Consider the following 25,828-nt stretch of genomic DNA (forward strand, 5'->3'; position numbering starts at 1 on the left):
GAGAAAGCATTTCAGAGCATTTATATTAATGGAAAACACATATATAATGAATATTTATGAACATTTTAACTTATATGAAAGCCATGGGAAGTGGATCTGCCATAGAGAAAAGAGAAAATACTGTTAATGGGCATTTCAGATTTATAAAACTACCCAAGTGTAAGAAAGAGTATAAGCAAGGAAATGAAAACTAGTACTTGGTATTACAAAGGTTAGTAGACTGTGCTTAATGGACAAATGATTCAAATAAAAATTTAATTATTGAAAGTGTATTGCAATTCAGACTTCTAGCCAGCATAATAACACATACAGGAAAAAACAATAACAACAAAAGAAAACCCACAAGAAAGACAGCCGAGTGAATCAATAATTGAAAGGTACATTTCTTAATAATGTTTTAAAGTTTTTCTTTCCATTTTACAAAAGTGAGATTGTTTTCTGAGTATTTCTGTTCAAGAAATTATGATATCTATGGTCTTCAGGTACATTGGAATAAACATGCAAATGAGACAGGATTATATCATCTAATATCTAATTTCCCTTTTTTTTTCTCTTCTTGTATTTACATATATTAGAACTGTTCTGTATGGAATATGTTCTATTTTTGAAGTTATGCTTTTAATATGCCATTGTAATAATGAATAGCAAAGTTAAAAGATTCCTTGTTAGAGAATAAGTTGGATATACACTTACTAATATTATTAACCTATGTTTTTATTAACCCTTTAGCATTCAAATTACTCTGTCAAATTTAATGCTTATTCATTCACATAGCTTTGGAGTCATCATGCATACTCTCATAACTTTGAGATTTCAAGGATGTGATTGCATATTTTTAGAATGACAATGTAGGGTAGGTGTGAGACGTCAGATCTAGCACGTTTGAACAGGTAGAATATTTGGGCCAGATACGACCAATTTAAATGCTAAAGGGTTAAGGATTATTCAGGATACAATTGGAATTATATCAACATGCTGCAATTTGTCTTTAGGTTTATGATATGTGCAATATTTTATCAGTAACAAAACTACTGTAGTTTTTAAAGCTAACACTTTGAATACGTTGAAGTACTTCTTCCTGACAGCATCCATTGAGGTGTTCATATTGTGCAAAATGAATAGTCCATAACCACGGTAGAGACTGAATTAGAATCTCTTCCAGTATGTGAATTTAAGTCTAAGATGTACAATTGTATTAATTCACAAACTGCAGCCCCAATGTATAAATCCCATGGTTACATCAAACAATACCTGGCCATTATAAAAAGAATTATCATAAAATAGCAAGAAAAGATTTCCTCGTATGCATAGCATTAATGTTAGAAGCACTAATTGGAATAAAACCTCTACTGAATTCTAAAGCTTTTTCAATAAGTAATTGGACTACAGATGGGAAAGTACTGTATTATATTGAACTGTATAAATTTACAAAGGTGCTTATTATCTATGCTATCAAGTCACTTGACAACTGATAATGGAAGAGAAGTTGCATGTTTAATGTTGAAGACCATAAAGATAATTTTCTTGCCAACCCCAAATATAGGGAAAATGTAACAGGGGAGCTTAGAAATAATATTTCACCAGTTGGTTCAATAACATACATAATAAGTAAATTTATGCAGTTTCATACAATAGAATTCCAACCAACTGTAACTCAATCCCTTCTTGAAAAAGCTTTAGATTTAGTAATAGTTTTATTGCAATTAATGGTTCTAATATTAATATTATTATGCATGCAAGGATATCTTTGTACTTTTGCAATTATTCTTTTCAGGATTGGCCTGGAGTTGTTTGAAGTAACCTTGAGATTGTTCAATGAGGCTGAAGTTTGTGATAAGATTATACATCTTATACTTACTTCAGAAAAGATTCTGCTACGCAGAATTCAGTCTCTATGAATTAGTAGGAAACACATTCATTTTGTTTGACCACGCATTGGATACTCTAAGGAAGAAATTCATCAACATTTCCAAAGAGTACAAGCTTAATGAGATACTAAGAATAGTTAACTCTGGATTTTAGTACTGGTAAATACTGGCATCATTGTAAACCTATTGACAAATAGCAATATATTATAAAATTCCAGCTATCTTCCAATAATCCTTGGAAACTTAATATTGGTTAACACATATCTGGATTATCCATTTTCAATGTAGCTTTTAGTTGTACTAACCATTGTTACATCGATGTACTAAAAGACAATGGTTTTAGTTTCAAAGATATAATACATTTATACAGAATAACACTAAACTTCATAAACACATATATAAGAAGCTATCTGAAGGATTGAATTTCATATACACCTCTAGATAGCTTATTCCGAAATCCTATAAATAAACCTTTCCTTGTGGATTGTAGATATCATAAGATCTTTAATAGGAATAGTATAAGAGTGAGATACTGTTGCACCAAAATCATCACTGTTCCCACAACCAGCTCAAACACATAAAAATTTTTCAGTATGGATAGAAAAACCTTTCTATATAATTGCAACAACCCTCTGAATAACATGTATCTTTCTAAAATGTTTGCTTACCGAGTTATGTTTCTTTTGCAAATAAGCGTGAAACAGGGGTGACTGGTAAACCTTTTAAAAGAAGCTTCACACAACATATGCATACATTCAGACATGCAGAATGATGACTCACTACTTCACTTTACAAATAAATCAGGAGTTTCATAGATGATAGTATTAATGGTTACACTGGGGAACAGGGTTTTTGTTGTCTGATGTTGGAGATGTGTTTCCTACTAATTGGGGGGGGGGGCTGATTTAAAAATTGAAATCCATTTTGCTCTATCATGTAAAGATTTTTTACAAACTGAGGCGTCCATTTTTCAACATTTCTGGTATTGTCACCATTTCTAAGGAGAGATTTGACTTCCTCAAATGCAAACCCATGTATGGAGCTTAACATAACTTTAAAAACATAGTTTTTCAATGTCATTTAAAGTAAACACAACTACAAAAGTGAAAACAAAACTTATTATTTAAGTATCTTTAGTAAATAAAGAGTATCAAACTTGAGCAACTTTCAGTATTTTCAACCTAACCAGTTTCAAATGTCATGATGATGACAGAAATGCCCTTTATACAATCAGATGTTAAAAAACAATATATATGAGGCACCATATGTATCATATTTGCAGAATTTATCTGTAGATATGCCCATGCTTTGCTTGATTTAGTGTGACTATTATTACAAAATAGATGAGACATGCTTTGTTGAAAATTGGTACTTTGAATGTGCCCTTAATGTTTTGATTGCGATGTCACATGGGTCAAGGTCACTTTTTGTTAAGCATGGTCAAAGAATTATAAAAAGAACTTAATGGTATGTATGCTTTTTATAGAACTTTGACATCACAAATCTGCATTTGCTTACTTTACAACTGTTGACTATTCTGAAAATGCTTTCTCAGCAGACAACTAGCTTAAACATGTTTTGTATTTTAGAAATATGACCAGTTGTGAGAGAAGAGAATGTAAAAACAGTCCTGATGCTTTCTGCTTATTTCTGGATTAGGCAGTGAAACAAAATCGCAGATTTTGTGAAGAAAGCTTACCTTACATTTAGCATGAAACTGGGTGACAAGGCAAAGCATGGGCATCTCATATGGTGTGAAAAACATGTGTTGAAACACTGAGGTAGTGACCGCTTCAAATACTTAAGCAGAAAGTATCCAGCTTTGTCTTGTGAGAAAAATAAGGTTGGAGTGTTTGATGGGCCACATATTAGGTGACTATCGCAGGACAAGCTATTTTTGAAGACCATGTCTGGCATTGAAAAAGAGGCATGGAATACTTTTGTTGCAGTTGTATTTGATTTCCTGAGAAACTGGAAGTCATCAAATAATGAAGATCTTGTGAAGACCCTGTTAACCAGTTTTGAGTACTGGACTGCAACATGGACTACTTCCTTGAAAATCCTAAAGTAATAGTGATGAGCGAGGAAAAAGATTCCACCAAGACATCGAGAACATGGGGACTAGTTATCAAGGCAGATATAACACCAACATGGGGCTGTCTACTGCTAATCACTGCAAAGAGACTGTCATGATGCAATTTATTCACAACAAAGAGAAAGTTCATTGCTTGTGTAGTTCAAACTCCAGTTTGACAGAAATATCTATTCTAAGATGTGTAATTAAAAATTTGTATAATATATATTAAACAATAAAATGTACTATTTGGTTTGTATTAGTTTCTTATTGCAGTCTTGCATTTAATGGCAAAATTGACATTTTTTGGTAAAAGCAAAAATGAATTCCAGCTTAACAAAAAGCTTGATATGATAGAAAACTTCCGGGGGCATTTCTGAACCCAACACCATCAAATTAGGTAGGACTAATTGTGAAAAGCAAGACAACAAACTTTTTTTGAAATGTTTCCCAGTGTTATAAAATTGATTAGGTCATTGTAGAACATATCCTCTTACATTTATGGTTCCAAAAAGAGTGACCTTTATCTTTCAGAAAAGTATAAGATCCTGTTATAGCTTTTTGCAATTTTGAATGAAAAATCAGAATTGCTAAATTCTTGCAGATACTTCCATCAATATTTATTGAGGATTTTCCAACTACTAACTGGCCAAAATTGTTTACTTCCTATTATATAATTGATTTGTCGTACTCTGAAAAGATCACATACTGACGAAAAGAATTAGGTTATTCAGTAACAATAAAATTTCACTAACAACATCTATCCATCTTCCTTGATTTTGTATTTTTCTAAACATTTGATATGGAAAATATAAAAATATCACATGTGAATAGATGAATATATCATGCATTCTGTGTATAACAACTGAATAGATGTGTGACTCATTTTCGATTTTTTTTTTTTTTTTTTTTTTTGCTTCTGGAGAACTATCAAATATTGATGACTAATCATATTTTGATGCATCTGTGAATATTTTTGCTGATATAGTCATGCTGCTTCCCTTTCTTCAATTGTCCGAATTATCGGCAAGAAAAAGAAGTCCAATCAATTATTTTGAGACGAAAACAAATCCAAATAATTAGTTACTATGATTATTTTCTGTGAGTAATTTCTGGCTTTCATATGTAGATAAAAGGATATATGTAAACAGCTGTAGTTCCCATAGTTGCTTGCTGTGCTTTAAAAAATTATCACAAAATATATTCTTTAAAAAATAACTAAGTATTTGTGCACATGCACAAGGTGTATTAGAAAACTGAAGAAATTTCAAGTAGTTAAACTAATTTTTAAGCCTTTAACTATAAAACTTTAAACATGTAAATACAGTGGTTCATACATAGGAAAATAAAAGAGACAGCCTTGGCATACATATTTCATGGTCTGTTGACTATTCAGACACGTTCATTCATTGCCCATGAAGAAATTTATAGCAAATGGCTATTCATATCACATAAATTGGAACTTAGAGAAATGGCAAGGCTATGATTAAACATGCACCACAATCCTGATATGAAAGTAGTAAATTTTAAGTTTGTTGTAGAAAGTGCTTTAATTGTTGCAGCTATTAACTGCATGAAAAAATGAACGCAGATGTTGTGGCTTAGAATGAATGAAATAAACTTTTAGATATTGTTCCATACGCAGATCCTCCTATGCATTTTCCACACACACACACACACTGATACAACCTGTCCTGCATTGACCAGCTGGGCTGACATGCACACACCTGATTAGACAGTCATGTATACATACACAACCACATAAAGAGAAAATTTAAGAAAGAAATCACAAATTTTCGCCACCAAAATCACTTTTCACTTAGAATTATATTTGCTTTTAAAAGTCAATAACTAAGTAAACTATTACATTTTGCCACAAAGTATACATGCATTAGAAATACCTTAAGCCATATAAAAAAAATAGAGATTACATGAGATTATATATGATCTAAGGGGTATACAACAAGGAAAAATAAAAATATTGTGTATAATCCAATTCTTGAGTAGGTGCTTCAGTACAAAAACAAAATGATCAGTGAGTAATTGATTAGCTTTTGATAGATTTCCGGTGAATTTTTCCACTAATTTGACTTGTTCTCCAGTAGACTTCATGCATGTATTTCTCTCTTGCATTGGTTGCAGGCCTAACTAATAAAACAAATATCTAGACTACTTAGTATTGATTTCTCTCATCAAGTAAGCTGTTCTTGCTTGGTAAGAATTTACATTGTGCTCTTACTTTGGTAAGAACATATATTGATCAATCTTTCAAGACCTACATGGATATTTTCAAAGAAATTTCTATACAAGATTAATGCACTTACTAACAAAATAATAGAAGCCGAATAGGAAAAAAAAAAAAAGATTCTCAACTAACATTTTGATAAAAATCTCACAAATGCTGATGATAATCAGTAGCAGTCGCCTTTTCACTATTTCTTTATTCTTTGAATGATTCTGAGAGCAAATTGGACATAAATCTTAAACCATTGAAAAGTTAATTCAAGAGCAGGAAAATAATTTTGACATCTTGAAAAAGTCCAAATTGATCTCATTAAATATTTCTTAACATAGACAAGAATTATTCTAATCATATGAGTAAAGGATAGAATAAACAGTTACACAAAATACAAAATTTTAATCAGAACATTTCTATCACAAACAGAAAGAGAATGAGTTGAAGAACTGCAAGTCAAAAGGACACCAGAGAACAATCTAAAATGCACAGATAATAAGTTACTATTGAAAGTCTAAAATTATTTCCGTAAAAATTACCTCACTGGTAACATACACAGAAAACAACAAAAAAAAGAAAAAGCAGTACATGAATAAATGTTTCTTTTGAAATATTTTGAGAAAATGATAAAGAGAGAAATGAATTGAGACTAAATTAAAAACATGCCATCATATAGTCAGTGGTAAGTGATATTAATAAAAGATCAATGATTTTAATTAAAGTACCAATGATATTTTCTCAAGTCATTTTACCCATCAGCCACTTGGGTTAGTCAATAGAGTATGTAGTTCACTATTAGATAATATAGATACTTAATTTCAGCTTTGAAGGATGTTGAATGTTCTAACTCAGAAATTTTAACTGGGTATTGATTTCATATGCCAGGTGGTAATTAGCATCATAAAAAAAGTAAATAACTCCATGTAATTTCCTCAAATTCTCTCAGACTAGCATTAAACATTTAAAAAGCAAGCTGGATGATTAAATTTTCACAATTAACAAATACAAAGAACATACAAATACAGAGGAAAATCGGAAATGAATGCTTCACAGACTTTGCAATAAGATCCATGTTACTTTCATTTTGTTTATCAGCTGAATAGTAGTTTTTTCTGTTTTTTTTTTTTTTAAAACTCCTACTTATACGGTGTAATCCACTTCAAAAACCAAATGAAATACACAAAAGACTGCATTATAAATAATTAATAAAAGTGTTTGGAATATTTCTGCTGCCGAAGCAGAAAAAATTATTATTGAAAAATAGATATTATTGTATGAATATTCAGAAAATATTAAATTCAGAAAGAAGTAATCTTTGCATAAGGCATGACAGCATCTTAAATTTCTGGTCTGATTCAAGATTGTAACTGGATCTCCATCTGGCTATGAACCAAATGCATCTAAAGTCTTCTAATGCTGACCAAAATATCAAATACCCAGATATACTTGGCTGTTTTCATAATTCTAAAACTAACCTTTACACTGTCACCACAGTTAGTGTGCCTTATTTATCTGACCATGGCTTAAAAGCATTCTACATCACAACCACCGATTACAAAATATTCTCAGCTGTTTGGATCGCAAAATAAGCAGATTAATCTCTAAAGCATTTGAAGTAGCTAACCCAAATGGCTGAAACCATTTTCTACATGCCTCACACAACTCAAACCCTCCCGAATAGTTCATTCATGGTTTGGCAGTTATTGTACAAATGAAAAACAATTATCTTTTGTTTCACTCATTGGATTGTAGTCATGCTGGGGAACTGATTTGAAGGGTTTAGTTGAACAAATTGATGCCAATACTTATTTTTAAGTATGGTACTTACCCTACTGATCACTTTGCCCAACAGATAAGTCACAAAGATGTAAGCAAGCCAACACTATTTGTCAAGCAATGGGGACACGCATACATGTGACAGCTACTGAACAGTTTTTGTCTACCAAATCCACTCATAAGGCATTGGACAGCCTGGGGCTACAGTAGGCCCAAGGAGCTTTGCAGTGGGACTGAAACAAAATCCCATTGTTGCTAAGTGAGCTTCTTAACCACACAGCCACGCCTAAACCTAAATAATAGTGTTCTTATGTCAGGAGCCAAAGGCAAAGCATTTGACATGAGAACTGATACCAAAAATGGTACACATATACTGCACACTACAGTATTGTTCATATATCCAAGACTGAGCAGATGATACACATAAAACCTCTAAATATCAAAGGAAATAAAATAAGAAGGAAGAATGTTATTCAAATGATTGGCAAACCATCACACACTGACACACTACAATCACCAATACACAAAAGAATTACATTCCACCACCATCCTAGTTTCTTGAACTGTAGCCACAATGTTTCCTGTTTCTCTGCACAAGCAAACTATGTAACTCATACCCAAGCCCACTCAATTTCACCATCTCTTCTACTTTTTGTAATTTCTACTTATGTCTCACTCAGACTTAATCACTTGAACAGGTTTAGAAAATTTTTAACAGTATATATTTTCAGCTATACACCTTGTCCACAACAATGCTTTGCTAGTGGCTTGGTTTGCACTCTCATCAGAAATCCAAAAATTAATCAAATAAACAACACTAGTAAATAAAAGGTATTTACAGATTGCTTTAGGTTTCTAATTTAACAAATAACTTTTTACATCATGTTTGTTTGAAATGATTTGATGAGACTGTATGAAACCAAAGGTTAATCTTAAAGTAGGTAGCAGCATCAATACTACTGCTGCATATTTTGAAACTGATAAACAATATTAAATGGACTATAAAGGGAGGAATATTTTACAACCTAACTATCAGCTCTCTCCCTCTCTCTTTTTTATTTGAAGTGCTTTACTCTGGTTATCAAATTCCAGTGAGAATTTATTCTTAGTTACAATTTTAAAACAACTTTTACATCCACTTTTCCAAGCTAAAATGAGTGACATAATCCTAAAAATATGGCTCCTTGCCTAAGAACTGTCAGAGTAATATATATATACTTTTAAAAGTGAACACCTTTCCTAATGCTAGTTTCTCAACTGAGTGAAAATGATATCTATGACCAAATGAAACTGTAGTTGAAACAAGTAACACAGATTGATATGATTGCCACAGGGTTTGAACTTATGACCTTATTGTTAAGTGGTTCAGCAACTGTCAATTATTTTATGGTGGAAACAACTCATTCTTCTTGTCATAAGTTTTTCCTGAAAAATCTAACAAAGTGCTAATCATTGGAACTTAAACTTTTGTTGTGTTGATTTATTATATAATGTTAGATATACAAGAACTGCCTTCCACCAACAATACCATTGTTTCCAAATGTACACACTACAACAGCACAGTACCAGCAAATATTTCTGATTCACTTAAAAATACAAATCATATCAGTGAAACAAAAATCCAAATTATATTCAACCAGAAATCCACTGTAGAAATATAATGGAATAAGACTTGTTTTTACCTAAACAAAGATCGTTGCTTTAAATCTGAAGATAGCATGCATGCAAACATCCACACACAAACACATGCTGTGATTTAAGCTTTTAGCCAAAGTTTGTAAATGTTAGAAGGCTTATACAAAGATTATAGATTTTAAAAAAAGAAACCTGAATCAAACAAGATTAAATGCTTGGAATTAAAAACTGTAACTTGAGGTTGATGAAGCTTTCAAAAAGTCATAAGTACTTCCAGTCATTAGAAAAGAAATACAGAGTTGAAGAGTTAACCATATGTCAGATTAATGTTTTATTCTAAAAAATGTTTCATTTGAAAGCATTACTTTCTTAATACTTGGTGGTATATAAAAATAAGGCTTCCAAAGCCATTTATATCCAATGTTTCCAGTGTCTTTCAGACACATCAAGGATTTGTTTTAAAAAGATGATTAAAAACTATACATTGTCCAAAGGATATTAAATGCTAGCCATAGATTTTACATCCAATATAACAAGCAACTTGTAGGTTTATAACATCTGTATCTGTCCATATGGACAGTGAGCATATAAGTATGCATAAAGAAGAGTGTCATAAAAATGTCACTCAGATCCTGCAGTTAGTTAACTGAGAGGTGGACACTCTAAATGAATACATCACTACTGACTATATAGGTTTAATAAACAATAAAATTGCAACTGAAGCAACTATTGTCAAGGCACTTAACTCCCATTAAGCCAGTTTACTAAGCTGTAAATAGGTAATATACAAAAGTGCACACATTTTATACATTATATAATTATTGTTTTGTCTCCTAGTCTCAGTTGTGTTTCATGTTCAATTCCTTGTATGGGCTCGGAGTTAGCATTGGAAAATCACATTAGTGTTTGTATCTTCTCCAAGGAATACTGAAATTTAGCAAGATCACTAATTCAATTTCCTGATATAACTTTCAAGAGTAGTTAATACGAAAAGAAAAGAAAAAAAAACCTGCAAACAGAGTCTCAGAAGTAAGTACAAAAAGCAGAGAATTAGTCATAATTATGAATAAATAAGGAAACTGAGCACATAGACAAAAATAACTAGAAAGGAGCTGTCCTGTAGACAACTTCCAAAACGTACCTTCATGAGGCATAGATATAAATAGAAAATTGCTAATGATTATGATGATATTGAAAACACACTCATTGAACATGTTTGGCAAAAGTACACAGAACAAGCAAAGTACAATGCAATTCCAAAGTTTCTCCAAAGTGACATATGCTAAAAGTGTGTCAAGTAATTCTAGAACTTCTGCCAAAACAGTGAAATTAGTACAAATAAACTAATCGACATATGAGCAACCACTGTAAAGATTACTCCTGAATGATAAAGGGATCAAGAATGGGCTGATCGTTGAAACTGAAATGAATTTCAAATAATTTTCCACTGGGAATCTTTATATGTATGTGTGTGTGTGTGTGTATACATATATATATATATATATATATATATATCCCAAAATGAAGAACAAACACAAAAAAACAACAATGCAAGGACATGGTACATTTAAAGTATTAGCAGATGCTCAGGGAAGGAAAGAAAGGTGATTTTACGTTTCGAGCAAAGCTCTTCTTCAGAAATAGGAGACAGAGGAAAGCCCAATAGAAAAGTAAGATGAAGAAAAAAAAAAGTTGCTAATGATTCACATATGGTTACATTTTGAAAATGCATATATATACATTTTGAAAATACATATACATACATACATATATATATGGTTTCATACAACTTTCAAAAATGCTTACATATTTTAGTTACCTATCATATTTCGTGATAACTATTTCAAGTGGGTGATACATTCTTCTTGAAACCACTACAATTTATTGAAAATATTGCCATATTCTCAAAGCAATAAACAATTTTTGTAACTGACAACATAACAAAAACGTTTTTTTTTTTTTCAAGTGTTATTTACCAAACATTATGGTTTGTTAACATTACCACCACCATTACCACTGTAATGCTTATTACAATAAAAGCTTCTATTTAGAAAAAAGTTCAACATAGAGTAAAAATTTGAAACTATTATTAACAATTACATTTCTTTTATAAACAATTTGTATAAACTTCTGATCAATACATTTTTAAAATAAAGTATTTCAAGAAATGTTTAATAATTTTATTCCAACTGCTTGTTTTAAAACAATAGGAAAACACTGCTGCTATAAACAGTAACCAGCAGAGCAGTGGGTATGAATAGAGTCTACAATGGGTTTTTGTTAATGTTACCTCTCCAAAATATACTTGAAGCAAAACTAGACAATCTCATGTTACAGGCAGCAGATGAAAATGTATGTGGATTTATAAACAGTTGTTAAAATTAAGAAGCCCTTAGGCTATGCAACAGTAAAGCAGTTTAGTACCTTGTATACCATTAACATATATTACAAAGGGACAAAAAAAAAAAAAATCTTCAAGATTCTAGTGCTATCTTAGAATCCTTCAGATAGAATCACTACAGGAAAATTTAATGGTCATACCTGGAGATGAAGAAAAGCATAATTTTAGTTAACTAGGGAGCCTCAGTATGGTTGCTTAGTCTGCTACAAATAGCCAAATCTCCCTTATGTGACACACACTAGGATCACAGCCTAAACCTAAACTACACAATAATTATTTGGATAGTGAAAAAGATGGATAATTCTTACAGAACGGACAGTGTGTGAGTCAGCCAGTTTGTAAGTTATTAATAAGTTTGTGGATTGGAGAAGAATCTCAGCCAAAGCATCAATAGTACAGTAGTAGAGTAGTAAGTAAGAGTTAGCAGCAAAAATTAAAAGGAATAGAAAATCTGTTTAAAATGATAGCTGGAAGCCAGGTGGGAAGTTAAACATCAAGTGTATCTCCTCAGAAGAGAGAAAACAGTGAACATAGGCCAGTAGATGTTCGGCCAACCAACACACACACACACACACACACACACAGAAGTCCATATGAATGAAGCTGCAATTGGTGTTTAATATGACAAGTACACTGTTAAACTAACAGAGAAAAGGGTGAGGTGTCAAGCAGCAGAGATAGTGAGTAAAGCAATCTGGTTCTTCATCAGAAGTGGAAAGTCCTTTCCCCCTCTAGCATTTAAACCAGCCATATCCAACCCAAATATTCTACCTGCTTTATATTCAAACTGGCAGCATGCAGCCTCCCATATCTACTCTACAATGTAATTCTAAAAATATCAATGACATCACTGAAATCTTGAAGTCATGTGATAACGCATGATTAATTCCAAGTTATGTGAGTAAATAAGTAGTACATTTGACAGAGTGATCTGAACGCTAAAGGGTTAAATGTTAAAAGCAACAGAATGCGTTTATTGAATCAGGGATCCAATAAGTCGTTTGTTTTGTTTTAACCAAATTGAGCAACAAAGTGTTATCCCATAGCAACAGTCTTGCCAATGGTTATACAAATTAAGGAAAGAAAATTACCGGAATCTCATGTTACAATCTTTGAAACCATTTCATTTTGAATGAATTGAAAAAAAAAAATTAAAAAGATAATTTACTTTTGATTCTCTGCATTCCAAGTTCAAATCTTGCTGAAGCTGAATTTGTCTTTCAACCCTCAGAGTTGAAAAAAAGAATTAATAAATTAGAATTTATTCAGTCATCTCTCCAGCTAAATTTATGGCTTTGGGTTAAAGTATATACTATACCAATTTCATCTATGAACTGAACTGCTGCTACAAACAGCAGGGGACTTCATTTCTCGAAAAGAAATTATGAATAAATTCCACCATAAATTCTACTACTACTGCTGCTCTCACCACCACCACCACCAACAATAATAATAATCCTTTCCACAATAGGCACAAGGCTTGAAATTTTGGGGGAAGGGATTAGTTGATTACATCGACCCTTGAAAAGATGAAAGGTAGAGTTGGCTTCAGCAGAATTTGAACTTGGAACGTGAAGACAGATAAACTGCTAACAATTGTCACATGTCAAAATTAAGCAGAGAATACAACCTGGCAACCACACCAGACTCTGAGGGTGGAGTCTTCGACTTGGCCTGAGCATGGACTCAAACCCAAATGAAATGAAATTGTCCGGCATGCTAACAATTCCACCAGCTCAGTCTTAAATAATGACAATAACACACACACACACACACAAAACTTAGTACTAGAATGTACATAGTCTTTTTTATTACACCCACATTTCAAGCTGAATATCCTTTGTATATGAAATAAGATGAAGGGGTAGAATCTTTAAATTTGTTCCCTGCTACAAATGTTTGAATTCATCTGCCACAGAGCTACATAAAAGTAACAAATGCACTTTTAAGAGAGGCTCTTTAAAAATACAGAGAATAACAATTTACTATTGCAGACTAGATAGACAATGGTTCGCAAGAACTAGCTTCCTTTAGCCATTTTATTTCTATGAAATTTTAATCTCTGCCAAAGACATTGTTTTTATCAAGCTTTCAGCTGACTGCAACTTGACACTCCAGCCAGCCCTTATCTGCTGCTCCCTGATGCATCGGAGGAATAGAAGAGTACATCAGTCATAGGGGCAAGAACTGTCCCCTTTTGTGTTTTGGACACCTGGTCTATAATAAATTATTTCAGACCCTGTTATTTGCCTTCCATATCTCATTCTTCTTGGCCTTATAGTCAGCGTCAATGTAGCCTGCTATCAGAGTAGCTCCTTACTTTCTGAGCCTACACCTTACACCACCCCATTTCCTCACTATACTCAATCATTCATTCTCTGTATCCACACTTGCCATTGTTATTAGTACTGATACAGTGATAAATTTACTCAGCTTCAATTCAAGTTAAATAGTTAGTGCTAGGATAGCTGTCCAAACTCACACATTCCAATTAAACTACACACAAAAGAAATTACATAATAAATAAGAGAAAAGCAATTTTTTTTTTTTTACAAAATGTTCATACTTTAATTTAACTGAATAGGAGATTTTACACATTCAGTTCATATACCCTTTGCAGTACAAAAATGTATATGTGCATTATTAATTTTAATTAAGCACCAATGTAACATATTAAACTTGTCTGTCAAACATTATCCCACTAAAAGCCATTTGCCTCCAGCTCAATGTCCTTCCTTTTTTTTCTTTTATTATTCTTGAAAATCTCTTTCACACAATTATATGGATGTCTTTTCCAAGTTATAACACTGCATTCTCCATGTCATACACTACCATGTATTACTCACATAAGCCTATTTGAAACAGTGCCTCTAGTTTATTTTTATGATTTTTTCTATTCACTTCTTTTACAAATTTTCCAGCTATTTCCAATGAACAAAATAGTGGTTTTCTTCTTGAGCAGAAGGTCAACTTTATGTGAAAGTATTAATTAAATGACAGCATCAAGTCCCTTTTATCATCTCTGGAACAAGACAAAGCAAAGATGACCCCAGGGGGAAAGAAAGAAAAAAATCAGCAACACTGTTTTCAGGAAATCACCTACCCTAATTTTATAAAGGTATTAAACTAGGCTAAACTCACTTGTTTAGTCAAGCTAACATGTTATTTAGATAACATGAAAAACCGTGTGTTGCCTATCGATCACTGTGAGCTGGGTGCTTCATTTAATATTTCTTTTTAGATAATCCATAAAATATTCTGGAAAGCTAGATGTTACAGCAATGGAAAAAATGGGTAAAAACTAAATGAGAGAGAACACATCTGTACAATTGTCAGCAGTATTATTAATTATTCCTTATTATTAAAGAGGTTGATAAAATTACAGAACATTGGTCTTGCCTTACAGTATTTAGCTTTGATGTTCTATATTCTCATTCCTTTTCTACCATGGTTCGTTTCACCTTTCATCCTTCTAGGGGTTAATAAAATAACAGGTTTGTACTGCAATCAATTCACTTGTCTTTACATCTCCTTTACAAATATCTTGTGCTAAATATATGAAGTAAATTAAAGAGGTAGCCTGTAGGTTAAGATCCGGTAAGTTTTTAGCAAAATTAATGTTATCTAATAAGAACCACCACAATGCCCCCAAGGAAATTAAAAACTCTGCAGTTGTTTCTACCTAATACTTTACAGCATTGTACCCATGTAAGGAATCATTACTATTTGGCAGTAAGCAAGCCAAATTCTATCACTGGTTGAAACTATATTTTCTTCAAGCAAACAGAAGGTATCTACATAATTACTTGATCTGCTAGAAATAGCATCCAAACTTCCATCCAATCACACTCTACTGTCGTAACAATTTGAAAGGAACAGAAATAGTATGTTAAAAAAATAAACAAGCTGCTGAGCTGATAGCCAAATGTTTCTGGTTATCAGGTCTGGTGTAAGGTTAAATTTCCTTTGCATCAAGAATTCTTTCATAGAAAAGTAGATACTTTAACCCTTTAACATTCAGATTACTCTGTCAAATGCGATGCTTATTTGTTCACATTGTTTTGAATTACGCATTATCTCATAGCTTTAAGATTTCGATTATATGATTGTTTATTTTTAGAATGACATTATAGGGTAAGTGTGAGAGGCTGGATCTGACTGGTTTGAACATAAATTAGGTAGAATATTTGAGCCAGATATGGCCAGCTTAAAGACTAAAAAGTTGAAGTATTTCATTTGGTACAGCACAGTTCTTAAATTAAAATCCTGCCTTTTGCAGCTTGTTTATGTAGTTGATAAAAATTAATACCAGTAAAATACTGCTATACTTCCTTTAACAGTTTACTATGTAAATGCTCCCCCCTTAACTTCTCCACACACACATATAAGAAAAATGTAGTTTGTATACTACACAATTTTACTACCTCATATTAATTTAAACATTACAATCCTTAACATAAAACATTAAACAGTTCTATATTTAACAGATGAGAAAAATACCTTAGGAACAAGAACCCAGGTTTGAAATTTCCCCAAGACACCTGATGAAGGCTGGAGGGTATATCAGCCGAAACATTGTGTTAACAACAAACAAGATGAAGACAAACATCCGTCAAATGTAAATAATATAAACAAAGAAAATAATGAAAGAAAAATCAGCATGGATAATAATGAAGTTTCCAAGCTAAAAACAACTTCCGCACTAGATCCCAGAATTTTTGCTTTTCCTTTGGAGTAAATTCCCTCATGATTAGAGTTATTGGTTTAGAGGTTGTATCCATCTAGCTGAAAAGTTTTCTCTGGGTAGTTACTCTTGATATCTATATAATTTGAGATATACAAGATTTCAATACAGAGGTATGGACCATCTATAAATGTTGAGGCATTAGTTACAGTCAATAAAATCAAACATTTAGTTTCTTTTTGTTTTTTTTAAATCAATCTTGTTATCAATGGATACTGTTGGTACCTTCTGCACAGTTTCATAAACTTTTTTACATGTATACTTGACGTTAAGTAAAATTAAGAACAGTAAAAACAAATCTATTAGAGTTTTACAACTTAAAAAAAAAAAAGTAAGTAATGTAAACAATGCTATGTTTTTCTCTTTTTTAAGACAACATCATTACTATTATTATCACCATCATCATCATTATTATTATTATTATTATTATTGCTGTCATAATCACTGAAACAATATGTTCTATAGAAAACAATGTATGAAGTACTTAGCTTATTGTGATTACATTTATAGCCAATGATCTGAAAATCCCAGCATATGAAGTACAAATGAATCATTTGAAATTAGTTGTGACATTTGATTTTTTGACAACCCAAGTTAAATCATCAAGCCAATATTAAGACATTTGAGAAAGATCAAGACAAAAGAAATGCCAAGTATCTTCCTTGAAGAGAAGTTGTTCATAAAGAATATCTTCAAAATGATTGATAAATGATATAGTGAAGCATTTTTTTCAATGACACTAGACTAAGAAAATATATAAACATATAAGAAATAGGATAAAAAAAATTACTCCAAACAGTAGAATGGCCATATGACAGTTTTATATACATGCCAACTAATATTAACTAAAGTCATCTAGGAAATAACAGAACATGGCTGACTATCATATCCAAAAGCTTATATAACAATAGGCCAACTCCATGCCTGAGTGGTTAAGTTGTAGCCTTTTAAGTCCAGTGGGTCATGGCTGTACAGTTGTAAATCCTACCAGCAGCAAGTTTTGGTCAAGTCTGTTTTGCAACCTTGAAGCCTTGGCTTTGATGCCATTGCAAGGGTGTCTTGAGCATCTTTTAACACAGCCTTTGGCCAACCAGTACCTTGCTAGTGAAGTGTGTAGTAGATTGAAACTGCAGAGAAGGCCATTGGATGTGTGTATGTGTGCGCACACGTGCTGGAAGTGGAGGAATAGGAAGAAAAAAAATCAGAGAGTTGAATGAAAATATCTTCCAGTATTAAGATTAATTATCAACTCAATTGCCTTCCTTCAGCTGGTGGAGTATTTTTTTATCCTTCGAGGCTGATAAAGCAGACAAAAACACTAAGGTCAATATATTTGACTAAAACCCTAGAAGGTAGTGTTTCAGCATAGCTGTAGTCCAAAGACAGAAACTAATAAAAGAATATTATGCTAGGCTGATTTGCTGGAATACAAGGCTGAAAGCACAATCAAAGCTGGCACAAAACTGTGGAGTTAATTAGCATAACGGAATCTACAAGACTACTAGTCTGAATCACATAACTGAATCTAGCACAAAACTATTAAGCTGACTCACATTGTTAAAAAAGATAATGGATTTTTCAGTCTGACATGTCTAACTGAAACCAATATGATATTTCTAGTGTGAAGTGTTTGATGGCATGTTTAATAAACATTTGCCTGAGTGAAGTGAATATATATAACTAATTTTTTCATGATAAGTCAAGATAAAACAAAGTGTTTAATCCATGTTTAACCTTTTAGCATTCAGATTATTGTCAAATATAATGCTTATTTAATCAATTCTTTTGTATTAGGCATACATTATCTCATGGCAGTGTGATTTTGACAATGGGATGGTTTATTTTTAGATTGACATTGTAGAGTTGATCTAAAAGTGGCTGGTTTGAACATAAAAAAACAGAATATTTTGGTTGGATATGACTGGCTTAAATGCTAAAGGGTTAAATGATATAGTAAATAAATGACAAGCAGAAATAATTTAACCCTTAAGTATTTAAACTGATCACATCTGACCCCAAAATTCTATTTTACGTTCAAACTGGCATGATTTGGCCTCTCCCACCTACCATACAATGCCATTCTAAAACTAAACAATCACATCATCAAAATCCTGAAGCTATGAGATAATGCATAACTAATTCAAAACAATGTGAATAAATAAGCATTACGTTTGACAGGGTAATCTCAATGCTAAAGGGTTAAAGTGGTAATCAAATGAAGAATTATTTGATAAAGCTCTTTAAATTTTAAGTGTTGATTATGCATCTTATTTAAAGTTTTGCATTTGAGCTTGAGAACAAAATGAATAGGACTAATTTTTGAACTAGTGGATGTTTTGCCTCAAGTCAGCCTTTATTTAGTAAGCCTATATCAAAAACATTCCAGCTGGAACCACTTCCCCCCCATCCATAACTACTTTATCTCATGCTATTTTTTCTAACATGGCAGAATTTGATTTGAAGGAGATTTGTTCCTAGCAGTTGCTTTAAAGCAAAAAAAAATGTCTATGGAAGCATTTCACCCTAGTGATCTAATTAAATACTGTGTGTGTGTGTGCATGCTTCTATGCACATGTAGCCTGAATGAATTAATAAAATTCATCCTACACGGAAAGGTTTCCTAAAATACATGAAAAAAGTTAAACCAACAACAGATAACTGCTTTGTGACTCTTTGAAAGATCACTAATGCATGCTCTATAATGAAGGGAAATTCCTTCCCCAAACCCTTTCTTTTCTTTTATACTACTTGCCCACTAAAAATAATGATTTCTTTTATAATAGCAATGATTTGCCCACAATGAATGCTGAATATTTGGTTTCAACATCAGTAGTATATTCAAAAGAAATTAGTCACCAAGTTTTCTAAGAGCATTTCTAAGAACAACACTAAAACGGAACCTTCTAGAAAGTTAATTTGTTCTATAACTGCTGGAATGAAACTGCCAACTGAAATATTTTAAATCTACAACCTGACCTGAAACAAGCCAAACCTAATTTCCAAGAGTGAATAATTTTTAGCTTGGAAGAGTTTTTCTTCTCTTTTTTTTTTTGGTAATGGAAATGGATAAAATATATAAAGCAGTAAAATAAAGCTAACTTCAATTCCATACAAAATGAAACAAAATAAACTACTTCAATTCACTAGTGATTAAGATTCGAGTAGTAAAAAGCAATGAAAGCATTTTGACTAGCTCAGATGCATTTAGTCTCAATGGTTTTCTCATTTTTTATTGTTTCCAACATTTCAATTTCTATTTTTGACATTGAATTCAATGGTAGAAGATATAGTACTGTACTAATCATACAGGAGTTTTACATGTAAACTGTTACAAAAAAGTCATCTCTGTCAAGATAGTGATTTTGAATATGTTTAATACATAGAACCCGTAATAAGGTGCTTAATCCTTTAAAGTTTAAACCGGCCATATCCAGCTTAAATATTCCAGCTGTTACTATGTGAAAACTGGCCAGATCTGTCTTCTTACACGTATCCTACCATGTCAGTCTAAAAATAAACAATCACATCATCAAAATCTCAATGCTATGATTAACTGAAAACGATGTGACTAAATAAGGATTACATTTGACATTAATCTGGATGCTAAAGGGTTAAGTATAATAGACAAACACACACAGTAGTAAGATGACAACCTAGTCTCCATCAACAGTATCAAAATTAAAATAGCTACCCTCCATCTACACAAACTAGATGCAAAACTGTTAAAATGTCTGGTCTTTTATACAATAACATTGCCAAAACTGCACCCCAAAGACTAGGCTTCCTCTCTGAGACAAAAAATATCTTTAGCTCTACAAAGTACCTGATTCTCAAGAAAGTTCATATGAAATTCATATCTACACAAGATGGTGCTATTACATACTCACAAACAAGCATTCTAACACACATAAATAAAAAGCCATTTGGCCAATTGACAAAGACATATTGTCTCTTCTACCTCTTCAATTGTAACTAAAACAGACTGCTTACTCCGTTAGCCCAGACTCACAATTTAAATGTGTTTTCCTTCTACATATCCAGACTGTTCCTCATACAATGGAAGTTATATAACATAAACTAAAAGGTTTTCTGTAACAATAAACTTGACAATATACATTTGACTGTGCTAGTATCACACTTCACTCAATATCAGACAAGTAAATCTTTAGTCCACTAACCATGCGAGTATACAACCATTAACCATATTATTTTTATATTTCGAATATTCTAAATGCATTAACAATTATCTGATTAACTGAAACTGCTGTATTTTTGCTTCATTCTTTTTTTCTACCTTTCATCTGCTTCATTATTCACTGTTTCACTATGCTAAATGCATTAAAACTCCACCTGCAGTGGTTGATGTTTAAAAAAAAAATTGTTGTGAGTAAAAACATTAATAATAAAGTCAGGAAAAAGTTAATATGGTTTAATATAAGTGATCTACTGAACAAATAAGTTATCAATGTAATTATATTGAACTAAAATAGAAGTTACTAACAAAGGCTATTTGCAGCTGATGAAGAAAAATGAAAATGTCTTAAGTCATACATACAATGTGAAAGGTGAGCTACCAATAGGTTACCAATGAACAGATTGACTCAGTCTGAATTAGATATAATGGAATATGCCAAAATGTAAAAAAAAAAAACCCTCTAAAAGTTCATATCACATACACACAGACACATACATTTTGTGATTTTACTTAGACATCGCGATATTAATAACTGCTTGCTAGAACTCAGTGTACATATGATCCAGAGTAAAATGTCTGGAGATAATTGAGCATAATATTAATTACTGAATGACAAAAGAACATGAGTTACAAAATCATCTTCATTAAATTACAGCTGTTTCTGCTATAAGAACCATAGCACTCAAAGTTAAGTTCTTGTGCAACATCTTATAGCTTCCTTAGAGCCATTCAAAGGAAGTTCATTTTAATGGCTCTTGAGAAGTTATACAACTCTGAGTAATTGTGCACACATCATTCAGACTTCTTTCAGCTTCCATCTACCAAATTCACTCATAACATCCAAGACTACTGAATACGACACAAGTCCAAGGAGCTACACAGTGGGACTGAACCTGAAACCATGTGGGTGGAAAGTGAACTTCTCAATCAAATCATGACTTGCGTGTGTGTGTGTGTGTGTGTGTGTGTCTGTATTCAATTATTAATTAGAAGCAGAGCTAGTGTTGTAAACATTATTGACTACACATACTCAATATATGTGATTTACTTGTGTGCCAGTATGCTGTAGTTTAGTATGCTGAAAGTGGGTGTTAAAACACCTGAATGTCATAGACAGGTGAGACAGCTTGCCCTTAATCACATTCATGAGTGATGGCTACTACTAATATTTTGTCATTTTTGTGGCTTATCAACACCATGCACCTGAATCAAACTGAATCACCAATCTATGACTACATACAAACTGTGTAAAAACCATTTGCTGGTATGCCATGACAATGCATATGTAGGATTAAATCCAGTTGTCTCATAATTGAATTTAAAGCATTACTAACATGGTTCTATGTACTCTCTCTTTTACTCTCTTACTTGTTTCAGTCATTTGACTGCGGCCATACTGGAGCACCACCTTTAGTCGAGCAAATCGACCCCAAGACTTATTCATTGTAAGCCTGGTACTTATTCTATCGGTCTCTTTGGCTGAACCGCTAAGTTACGGGGACGGAAACACACCAGCATCGGTTGTCAAGCGATGTTCGGGGAACAAACACACACACACACACATATACACATGTACATGCCGGGCTTCTTTCAGTTTCCGTCTGCCAAATCCACTCACAAGGCTTTGGTCGGCCCGAGGCTATAGTAAAAGACGCTTGCCCAAAGTGCCAAGCAGTGGGACTGAACCCAGAACCATGTGGTTGGTAAGCAAACTACTTACCACACAGTCACTCCTGCGCTTATGTAGCAGAGTAATAATAAAAATAATGTTTTCAATTTAGGTCCATAGTTTACATTGTTTGGATATGTTCCCTATATATTCTCTTCAAACATATTTTCAATAAATTTAATAGTATAGTCACAATGGATAGGTGAAGAGAAGCGAACTAGTATTTTCACATAAACACTGTATGTGACTTTTCTCAGTGCACTCCATTTCTGATGAAAATAATAGATTACAACTCCCAAAGTAGAAGAGGTAACAAGTATATGACAAAGAATTATAGTTTTCAAAGATTTTATCTCCTAAGACTACTTATGTGGATTTACATCATCACAAAAATCAAATGCTTCATAAAAAAAAAAAAATTCAAAAGGAAATAATGAATTTTATTGTTCTCTATGAACTTCTAACAATTTTATAGTTCTCAAAACAACTGAAGATTTCCCACAAGTCTTGCAAGTATACATAAAGCACTTTCCAGAAGATCAAGGGATATAGTTATTTAACTTTACTCAGTATATTACTGGTACAAATTTTATTTATTACAAAAGAGAAGTACCATATCAAATACAAAACAGAGATCTAGATTAAATGTGAATCAAACATGATTTCCCTGACCATTTCTTAACTCTATAAATAATATACATATATAAATATAGGGTAGGAAAAATTATAGAAATTTTTGCTACCAGTGGCCTAGCATGTATACTAAGTCAATAGACATATTTTTCATATAAAAATTAGTGTACATTTAAACACAAAAGACCTTAACAGGTCGCCTTACATACTAGAAGGAACAGTCAAAAGTCCAAACCACAGTAAAGAGCAATTTCAAAGGGATATATATATATATAAAATGATGCATAGCTATATGTTAATACATTATAAGCATCATGATATGAGCACTGTAGTATAAGCTCATGTCTCAAGCACAATCTACAACTTAACTTTGATCCCAGGTTGAAACCAGTATTCCACTTCACATATATATGCTGCAAATGTTTCTTTCTGACCTAACCAGTCTTTCCTTCTTTTACTTTGCAATGCTGCCAAGTGTATGAAGGTTGGAAGAAATTAGCACCTTGGCCAATGTTAATGACAGGATACAAAATGCTCTTTAGTTTAAAAGGTCAACACTTTATTAACTTGGGCATAGTGACTGCACGTATCAAATTCCAGAAAAAAGTGTAGATTAAAATGGAAATAGTTGATATTGAGAATGTTTACACACACACACACACACATACAAATGTATGAGTGGGTGCTGAAAAGTTCCTGGCTTTAATGGTATTGCAAAAGGCCTGGTCGGAGGCCCAACGTTCTGAGTTCTTTTACAGGGCTTAGAAAAACTGAAAGACCATTGCAATAAGTGTGTGAATCTGAGAGGAGAACATGTTGAACAAAATCATAATCAACTGATCCTCCTGTATTTTCTTTTACTCAAAGCCAAGAACTTTTCAGCACCCTCTTGTATGTATATATTTATACAAACATACACCTTTTATTGAACCAAAATTTTTATCTTGCAACTTGAATTTCATGTCATTGCAATCTCCAGTTCTTGCATGAATTGCAGTGCTATGAGACTCAAATTGGATGATAAAAATTCAGTTTCAATAAGCCATATAGCCTACAACATGTATTGAGCACTCCTCATTCATTTGAAACACAACACACATGTTCAAAGAATATTTTCAGAATAATTGCTTTATGAAATAAAAGCATTCAGATAAGAAAACAGAAAGCTAGCTTTAAAACTGACAGTACAAAATCTAATGTGACATTTTATATAACCTATTCTATTCTTTTAATTACTAACTAAGCCCCAAAAGTCAATAAATATTGTTCAAAATATTTTATTTTAAAAAGTGCCATTAATGATAAGAAGAGGGAAGAGAAGATGTTAAAAATGATTTCAAAAATAGGAGTAAAAAATTTACTTATTGTCAGTGATATGAGCTTGAAATAAAAGAATTTTATTCTAAAAAAATATTCATATAGAAAGGTTTCACAGAAAAGTAAGTCACATTGTTGACTGGAGCATATTAACCAATGAAGGTGTTTACTATGATGATACTAGTTCAGTCAAAAGTTATCGGTATTCATAAATGCCTGTGTATGTAGATGAATATAATTTCACATAGGAAGGAAAAAAAATATTGAAATATTTATAGAGCATGCATTTATTCATGTTTTTGAAATTATAAGTTTTACAGTGTCTTTCTTCAGTGTTTTCTTGAAAACTTGTCAGATAATTCATGAAATATTCTTTTGAAAATGGAAGAGGTTGGAGTTATATTGCATTAGTTATCGTTTAACACATCACTTTCCACTTTGTTTGAAATGGTGAGAAAATGGTGTGCCATTAAAGTTGACATGGGTAAAATTTCGACAGTGGTTGTTGTGAACAAACTGAGATAAAGTTTAAAAAGTTCATATATCAATTATCTATCTAATTAGCAGAAGATATTTTCCTTTTTTTCATAGACAGAAAAGCATTCAAATTACAACATAAAAAAACCTAATTGGTCAAGCACCTAACTAAAAATCAGACCCTGCTAAGTGCAGCCAAGAATAGTATAAAGCATAGCTGGTAAATGGTGCAAGCAATATTAACAACAAAAGAAATGCTTTTTTAAGTAGGCAGTTTGGCAAGGAGAGAAAGAAATTGGTAGTGAAATCCGCAAAAGTTCAAAACAAGTTAAATATAATATTCTCTCTTGAACAATGATTATGATCATAGGAACTTAGGAAAGATGCTGAAATTTATGAAGTGAGGGGATAGGCCATGCAACTCATCTTCAACCTACTTATCAAAAATATTTTTCTGGACACAATAGAAATTGGCATTATGGTCATTTTAAACTTTTTTTTTCTTCCTTGTAATTTTGAACAATGATGGGTCTCCTTTTGTAAAGCCAAAGGAACTAAGTTATCAGAATATTTCAGGGAAATTAGATTTCACAGTAGGATACTTTCAGAAATGTTACCAAGTAAGTACAATGAAATTCTCTCCACTACTATACACACATAATGCCACCTCACACATACATACATACATATCCTTTGGCTATTTTCAATATAGTTTTGCTTTATACCCACGTATGAGTAATGTCTTTGTTCAATTTCATTTACAGTGTCCTCTGCTTTCTTCTTCAAGTGTCTAAAATAGGGTT

The 25,828-nt window shown here is 32.2% G+C and overlaps 1 protein-coding gene across 8 annotated transcripts in view; it reads right to left on the reverse strand.

Moving 5' to 3' along the window:
* LOC115219130 (receptor expression-enhancing protein 1) overlaps positions 1 to 25,828 on the reverse strand; it is a 188,394-nt gene that overhangs the window by 89,714 nt on the left and 72,852 nt on the right. The window lies entirely within an intron of this gene.

This window comes from Octopus sinensis, linkage group LG14, assembly GCF_006345805.1.
Source record: "Octopus sinensis linkage group LG14, ASM634580v1, whole genome shotgun sequence".
Lineage (NCBI taxonomy): Eukaryota > Metazoa > Mollusca > Cephalopoda > Octopoda > Octopodidae > Octopus > Octopus sinensis.